Raw genomic sequence first — 9,790 nt, forward strand, 5'->3', positions numbered from 1 at the left:
TGCATGTATGTATATATGTGTGTGTGTGTGTGTGTATATATATATATATATATATATATATATATAAATATGTATGTATAATAGCTCTTCTTTTATGTGTGTTATATTGAAAAGAGGACTGTATTTAAGTTTGATCTTTTTTTATGAAGGTTTTTTCATATGTCTTTATTAGTGTTTCTGTGACAGGATTGTACAAGGAAATGTTGATGGTTGTATGAACTTTATTGTTTGCAAACTAAACATAAAAGTCTAATAAGGAAATATGAAAAAAAATTCTTAATAATAACAAAAGATCAAACGTGAGCACAGTTGTTATATCTATATAACACTTATATATATATATATATATATATATATATATATACACACACACACACAAATGTATATATATAAAACCTGAGTTTTCTTAGGCATGTGTTTTTCACTAAGCTATGGTTGAGTGAGTCAATGAGGAAATGATACTGCATCCCTAGAAAAAATTATATTTAGTTCCGTTGTGGTCCTGTTCTTCTTGCTGTAAATATGTACTGTATCGTTTATCACAGTAATCAAATACTGTATAATTGAAAATTGTTCTGTGTTCATCTAGCTTTGCAGCACTGGGCCTTATATTAATCCCACGGGTTTGAATATATCAATGAGAAACCATATCGGTGTGTTTACATGGATTATTAGATAATAATGAAGTCTTTGGATTGCAGGAGAGGACATTTTACTCTCATTTGATTTGCCTTGATGCTTTGATAGAATGTTTAATGTGAGCTTTGAACTCAAAATGTAATTGATCTGGTGAGAAGAGAAATTTTCTGAAACCTTCAAGTTTTATTTATTTATTTTATGTGCCAACTGGTGAGCAATTGCATTCTTGGTTAAAGTGTCCAATGAGCCAATCTCTGTTGCATGGCATTTCTGATGGTGAGAGAGACACAGTAGTCTATACCTTAAAGCATAACAAATATTAGGAAGAATATCATTGAAAGAGTAGGTCCCTTTTTAGCTTCCTTGCTCATCTTTATTTCTTCTGCTTCAATACATTAGTGAAAGATATGTGTACATGCAACATACACACATACATATGCACATATACAATGTTATTTTTGACAGTTTTTTTCTACCAAATATTGGTATCCAGTATATAGATTTTTTGGCCAACTTTTCCTTTTACTTGAAGTCTATCAAGACTTACAGATTACACATTTATTTGCATGGTGACCTGAATTACCTGCATAAGGATCTGTAAGATATTTCGCGTCAACCTATTTAATTCCTTCTTTTCTGTTACAATATATTACCTTCCTTTTTATAGTGTAAAACATCTGTGGAGTCAAGCCATTGCCCTCTAGCACACTATTTACAATTCTGAATTTCCGTGATAAACTACCCATTGACATGCACTCGACATTTACTATCATTATGCAGTTCCTTTATCAGGCTGATATATATTTTTCTGGTAATATATTTCATAGACGATTGCCATAGTTCCATAGATCTTATGAAGTTATGACAGAAATGAATTGGAATTGAAAACGTTTGTGTGAATAAATGCCAGAGTACAAGTGAGGCAAGAGAAAAACTGAATACAAGTTCAAGAAAGGAAGCTGTGATGGTATGGGCATGTGAAACATAGGGAAGATGACTGCTGCATAAGAAGGTGGCTAGTGCTCCAAATTAATAGAACTTTTGGAAAAGTGATACTAAGTAAGACTTAGAATAAAGTGGTAAAACCTGACCTGAAAATACTACATTTCAAGAAGGAGATAACAAAGCACCGTGCTGATTGGTGATATGCAGTGCATCAAAAGACTTGCCTACCCTTTGAAAAACATACCCTGACATAAAGAAAGTATTTAGAAGCTGAAATATTTTGTACCCTGCTAAACTTACATTTGCTGTATCTTACTCTAACTTTTTGAGCCTCCATTTGCTTTCATCACCTATTTCTCATGCTGCTTTTTTAAAATCCATCTTTTCATCACTCATCTTCCTACCACCTGTGCTAACCACTTCATCCTCATTGCTCTGTCTCTGTTGGCCTTCACTGGTGCTATGTATAAGAGACTGCATCATACCATCTTCATCTCTCTCTCTCTCTCTCTCTCCCCTGTACACACTAATTTTGCTCATATGTGTTACCAATAGTCATTCTTTCTCTCATGGGTCACTTCTGTTATCACCCATCACCTATTTTGCCATTATCTTATCACCCATCATTACCTTTGTCCACCTCTGCAAATACTAATCATTTCTCTCTTGACTCCACCCCAAATAACTCAACCATTTCCTTCATACTCTTGCTTCTTTCACCCACCCACCCTGTTCCTTCTAATATCATCACATTCTTTCCTATTCCTCTCGTTAGTCACCTTAGCAAATGTATATGCCTGAGGTTATCGATCATTCTCTACTCTTATGCTCTTGAACCTCTCTTAGCCATCCATTTCTAGTCTTTCTGTTGTCATTGTTCTCTCTTAATCTTCTTCTCAACCTATACTTCTTAGGTTGATGAGTATGCAGCATTTATTGTGTATAAACAGACTCTTCTCTGTGCTGGTGCTGCAGCAAAGACCCACCCACTTGCTGCTTTCCCTCTGCAGTGATCAGTGAGCATGATAACCTCTCTAGTGCTGGTATCATGAAAAATGGACCCTGTACACTCTATTAAGTGGTTGGCAAATGAGCAGGGAAAACTGGTCTGTGAGGCCTGCTGAGAACTATTCAACCTCCCTGGTGTTGATTGAATGAGAAAGTGCACCTAGTGCACTCTGTGAAGAGGTTGGTGACAGGAAAGGTATCCCTCATAGAAACCAAACCAAATGATACATACTAGCCCCAGTTTATGAAACTATTTGTCCCTTATTAGAAATAATTTGGAAGACACCTCCAACCCATGGTAGCATTCATGGAAAGCAGATATAAAAATTATCAACTATGCCCTCTTACACATGCTCTTTTGCTCTCTCTCTCTCTCTCTCTCTCTCTCTCTCTCTCTCACACACACACACATGTATATGCATACATATCCACACACATAATATTTTTATACAATACTTAAGATATATAAAGGGCGCTGCTTAAGTTTCATGGAAGGCAGTTATTTACATTCCATATAGAGCTTTGCATAAAAAGGATATCTGATTTATCAGCAGTAGAGAGTTCTCTCTCACTCTCCTTGTTGTATGCTCTCTTAGTGACAGACTTAATTCCTTTAAATGGAATTAAGCATCTTTTGAGGACTAGAATTAAATCTCTTATTGAGGCAGTGGAATTGGTCATTTCAACAATAGACAGTAGTCGTATTTATGACAAACTCTATAATTTATGTGCATATTATATATGCATGTTGGTGGATAGCTTTGTACAAATGCAGTGCATGGATGCGTAAAATGTGTGTACTGATGTGTGTTTGCATGTGCATGTTGGTGATGCATGTAAATGATTATGTGTACAAATATGTGCATATGCATGTTTTGTGTTTGTTTTTTAGTTTGTTGTAGTCATTACAGCTGAGATTACATTTTGGAGCACCTGTATATGTGTGTGTATGCATGTGTGTATAGATTACACAGTCATGCAATGAAATATATAAAATCTAATCTGAATCAATATATGTTGAATATATTTAAGTTTGGGCTTCATTTGCACACACACACACATGGACACATCTATGTTTCTGTGAGTGTCAATATATGCATATATGAATATATATGAGTATGTTAAAATATGTATATTGACAACAATGAATTATTTTGCGCAAAAACATTTTTATTTATATTTTAATATATTCCATTTTTTTTCTTCTTTCTGATGTTGTTGTTGTTTCTTCTACTTCTCCTTATTTATTCCATGTAAACATTATTACCGTAGCAATATATGGAAGTGTCTCTAAATAGGAATCTTTGTTGTTTTATTGAAAAATCAAAATTTTTAAGATCTTTGCCAAGTTTATTTTTATTTATTTATTTATTTGTTTTTTTTTTTGTGTGGGTGTGTGTGGCTGGTTGGTTTCTTGTTTGGTTGTTTACTATTGGAATGGTTCCAGTTGCCCAGAAAGTAACTTGCACATTCATGGTAATTTGCCAAGAGACAAACGGTTTTAACACTCTTGTTCAAATTTCTCTTGTTTGGCCTGGAAAATTAAAAATAGCCCTGCAAACCTTTGAGATCCTTGAATTTCCTTACTTGTCTTCTGGTTTACAGGAATTGATTCAAATCTTTCAATAAACAGCATTCACCTACCCCGTTTCTACATGAAGGACTAAAAGCCTGAGATGTCAAACTCTGAACTCTTCTTTGTTCTTCTTGCAATGTAAATTAATTGCTTTGTTTTCATTCCTGAAGTCTCTTGGATTATAACATCTTCGTTGATGCAGTAGCCACTTCAATTTGAACCGGATGGAATTAGTAACTACTATAAAAACATCTATGACCTCACATTTATCTGCTATGTCAATCTGCAAATTCGTTATACTTACAAATACTTACACTAACACATGAAGAACATATTCTTAAAAAAGACTCTCTCACTCTCTTTGCTAAAGAAACAATGCATTAAAACTCTCATTTATTATCTCCCTTGACTGGAACTTTTCTGTTGAGAAACGTCATTCTTTTATTTCCTTTGGTCATTGTTTGACATTCTCTTTCCTATTCATGGAGAAGGACTATAGTCCATGTCTGCTGATTAACAATATTTAAGTATTTTGTTTCTTGAATTAGTTTGAAGCTTGAAACATTGAGCTCTGACTTCTACTTTGTTTCTCTTACTGAATTAATGGATTATTTTGATTTTTTATTCCTCAAATCTTTTGGATTATCACCTATATATGTTGATGCTGTACTCATTCTCTTGATAGACCTGGACTCTGTATTGACTTTTTATTTTTGAATATACATTGGGAAGGCCTATTACTTTTGAGCTATATTATTATTATTATTAGTCACTGTATATCCTCATTTAACCTTTACTACACTAATTTGACCCTACAATAGTTTCCCCCATCACTGCATTATTTTTGAGGGAACAAAAGACATGAGCACCTACTGTTTAAAATTATTATAACTTTCATTGTATTGCATGTACAGATTTTATTTTTTGTGTACTAATAAAGGAATGAATAAATAATATTTTGAAGTATTAAGGAATAGATGAAAGAGCTGGCCCTCAGAAATGTACCTCCTTTGAGTCAGTACTTTCCTTAAATCAGCCAATCATGGATCATAGTATCTATTTGGTACATTGTTCTCAATATAACTGTAAGCACACTCTATGTCCTTATCATCAGCTTGAATAATTTTGCCATCGATATCCACCTTAGTAAATCCTTCAAAATTGTCATCTGAGTCAGAATCAAACAAGATTTCTTCAAGAAAAGCTTCAAATGCAGGAGCAGCCATTTTCACTTGATAAAAAAATCAAACAAAAACTAAGTTCGATTTCAAAGCTTGATCACTTTGTGGTTAGTATATAAACAGTGAAATTGGCATTAGAAAATGGAAATTTTGTTCTGAACCGAATGTAGCCAGTTTACAGCTTAAAGTACTGGAAATAAACCTAGTGATATGTTTATTTTAAGCACCCTTCTCAAGGCGACAAAATGTCCCTGCAGCAACAGAGGAGAGAACTTGTGGCTGACAAATTGCGACAACAGTGCAGAGAAGGTTAACGTCTACATTTCCATGCTTGCATGGGTTAGATGGAATTTGTTGAGACAGATTTTCTTCATTCAGTTACCCTTCCTGTTACCAACCCTCCCCTTTTTACAAGCAAGGTAATATTTTCCCATGGTCAGACATGCTTTTCCCAGAAGCAGGACATGAACAATCTTGCTTGTATGAAGATGATGATGATGATGCTCATTTACAATGATCACATGTCTTAACAAGGGTACATGTAAATACACACACACACACATATATGTATATATATATATATATATATATATATATATATATATAATAATGCTTGTCTGTCGTTGTTGACAATGACCAAGGACATCGCATGGTAAAAGATGGGGCACAATGTGTCCAGATATGGCCAATCAGGCTGAAGGTTCCATCACAAGTCAGGCACTGGTGGTATCCTGGGAATGAAAGCAAGAAGTTGGCTCTGGATTTGCACGTCTCACATTTTCTTTGTGCTCCTGCAATCCCATTCTGTCTGTTGGAGGTGGCACCTCTTTGATGAGGCTACATCAGGCAGAGCAGTCTTGTGCTTGTAGTTTGGAAAAAAAATAGTTTTGCCACACTACATGTTGTGCTGAGTTGTACTTGAGGATTATGTTAAGGGTATAAATGTCTGTGGGATACACAGCTGCTTAGACATTAATTTAATGAGTCAGTTGTCTAGTTAATCAAGCAGTAATACTCATCACCACTTATAAAGCTAGGTTTTGACTCAAAACTGAAAATTTCAATAGCCATTACTCTGAGTTTTACCTTCTTTACATGAAGAATAAAAACATGAGTTATGATTTGTGATGCTTTTTAGTTTCCAATCATCATTAGCATCGTTGATTTTGTATCATCTTCTCCATGATGGCATGAGTTGGAGGGGAGGGCTTTTTGTGACAAGTGTCCTATATTATATGTGTGAGAATTTACGAAAAAAACAACAGACGAAGTCAGGTGGTGTAAACAACAAATGGATGTATTAGTTTAACACTCAGGAATAGAGAAAGTCTTTGACATTTCGAGCTACGCTCTTCAACTGAAAGGAACACAGAAAGAAATAAGGAGAGAAACAAGGAGAAAAAAAAATATAAATGTAGTGGTCAGTGATCTATCATGGCAATTCACAACCACATTGCTGATATTGGGTTCAAATCCTGCTGAAGTCAACGTTTGTCTTTCATCTTTCTGGAAGTCTGTAAATAAAGTATGGAATAGAGCATGGAGGTGATTTAATCTTACTATGAAGCATTGAAGATGTGAATGGAATTATAAAAGAAGACTCTGCTAAAGACAGTTGTGAACAAGCTGGTGGTGTTAAATCAGGCAATAAATTAGGCCTTGAAAAGAAAAAAAAATAAAGACATATTTGGATTACATTGTAACTGAAAATAGCATACAAACCGTTTCAGCCGATGAAAGAAAGTTGGAAGAGAGAAGAACTTAGGACAGACTTGAGACCATTGGACTTCACAGAAGAGATGACAAAGAATTTCCAATACATAAATTGACATTGTATATGACAGAAAGTGTACAGAGTTTACTTTGGCACAAATAAAATGGTTAGAAAAAGAACATTAACAAAAAGGTAAAAATGAACACAAAATGAAATAGATAAATAAATAAACAAACAAAACCCCACCAAGACAACCATCCTGCAGGAATCAGGCACTGAAATCTCATGTATCACTTAATCACTATAATACCAAGTCATGTAAATATTTCAATAAATATTTTCTATGCAATATTCATTATTATTCCTAGCCATGTTCCATGCTGATCATTTCTTTACACAGCTTGGAAATTAATCTAATATTGCTTATGTATAAAAGCATTTCCAGAATGTCCTGCCTTCCAGTTCTTCTTTCCTTCCTTCCTTCCTACCACCACCACCACCATTACAATTACCAGCATCACTGCCACCACCCTTACAATTACTAACACCACTGCCACCAACTACATTATGGCTGACATTGCCACAACAACCACCACACTAACTAGCACTACTCCCTCTCCTCCAGACAGTCACGCCACCACCATCTTGTATACCACACCCACATATACATCTACTATTACTACTACTACTACTAGAACTGACATACCCACATACTAACACCACCATCACCACACTATTATCATTAACAACATAATTACCACCAGACCACTTCCACACACACACACACAAACACTGCCACCACCACCACTGCCACCACCACCACTGCCACCACCACCACTGCCTCTACCACCATTACACTGCTGCACTGGTTGTCATAGAAGTCAAAATACCAGACTATCAGTTAATCCTTTGTTACAATCCACAATAGCAATCCCTGTCCAAGAAGTGAGGCGGAAATATTAAAAATCAGGGAATTTCAGCATTGCTTAAGGGAATGTCAGGGTGTATCTGGGAAAGGCATGGGTTAGGAGACTTTCTTTCTCTCTCTTTCTCTCTTTCTCTCTCTTTCTCTCTCTCTCTCTCTCTCTTTCTCTCTCTCATATATATATCTATGTATATATAATGTGTGTGTTTGTGTATTTTATTAGTTTCCTTCATTAGTCAGGAGCTATTTTGGGATGCCATGTTCAAGGGTTCCTTCTCATCAGCTATATCACCTCAACCCCAGTATTTCTTTTAGTCTGGTACTTATTTGATCAATTCCCAACTTGTTGGTCCAGTAATTTGTATGTAAAGGCATAAAAAATAAAAGATAGTGGTATTTAGACTGATTTAAACATACACACGGAGTGAACACACACACACACACACACATATGACTGGCTTGATACAGTTTCTGTCTACCAAATTTACTCAAGCCATTAGTTGGTCTAAGACAATAGCATAAAGTATTCATCCAAGATATCATGCAGTGGAGCTAGATTCAAAATCGCTTGGTTGCAAAATGAACTTCTTAACCTATACACACACAGAGGCCATGCCTCTGTGTGCATGTGTTTGCACATAGACAAAATGTTCTACAGTCTGATGGAACAGTGTTTTACTTGAAAACCAATAAGAATTGACTCAGAAAAGGTGTTCAGTCATAGAATTCTACCTCAAGAAGTCTTGTCCAGCCTATGTCAGCATGAGCAAAATGATTATAAAAATGGATGCCATGTATAAAGCACCCAGTACACACTCTGTAAAGTAGTTGGCTTTAGGAGGGGAATTAATCCTTTTGTTACCATATTTCTATTGAAATGCTTCGTGTTTCTTTCAATTCTAAATATAACAAAGAATTTAGTAAAATAACTTTATCATTAAGCTAGTGATAGGAACATAAATTGTGACTAAAATTTGGTGGAAGATTTTTAATTCAGAACTTTTGAAAGCAAGAATTTAAACTACAGAGCCAGAAGCAGTTTCAGGTGGTTTGGTATCAAAAAAGTTAAGCTATAGAAATCATACCAATGCAGGCATTGGAACTTGGAGCACTCCTCTGATTTTTTGGTTCTTGTCAGACCATCCAACCCATGCTATCATGGAATTGCACATTAAACAATGATTATACAGTTCCACCTATCAAATTCTACTACCAAAACATTGGTCAACATGATGCTATGCTAGAACGCACCTGCTCAAGGTACTGTACAGTGGGATTAAATCTAGATGGGTGTGAAGGGAATCTATTAATGACACAGGCATGTATGTATATGTATTGAACAGAGCTGGTAACTCAGCAGAATCAATAAAATGAGGTCAACTTTGCCTTTCATCCTTTTGGGGTCTCATCTTTAGGCCTGTGCACTCACAGGTGTTATTTTCCCACCTCTTTCCCTGTCTGCCACCTTTGACTGTTCCTTGAAGGATTGTTTTGGCCATCCCTGATGAGTGTGTGACATGCCTAAACCACCTGAGCTTGCATTTCTTTATTGCAAAAAGTTCCTCGTTGAGCCTAATTCCTTGCCTTATTCTTCTTTTCACTTCCTCATTTGTGACACGATCTCTGTATGATATTCATAAAAGTCTCCTGAAGCGTTTCATCTCTGTAGCCTGGATGCTTCTTTCAATTTCTGCTGTCAATGTCCATGTTTCACAGGCATACAGGAAAGCACAGAGAAAACAAAAGTTGTCCATCTCTGTCATGGTACATCTCTTCCTCGCCTCCCACTTCATCTCCATATT

The sequence above is a fragment of the Octopus bimaculoides genome, chromosome 13 (assembly GCF_001194135.2).
Source record: "Octopus bimaculoides isolate UCB-OBI-ISO-001 chromosome 13, ASM119413v2, whole genome shotgun sequence".
NCBI lineage: Eukaryota > Metazoa > Mollusca > Cephalopoda > Octopoda > Octopodidae > Octopus > Octopus bimaculoides.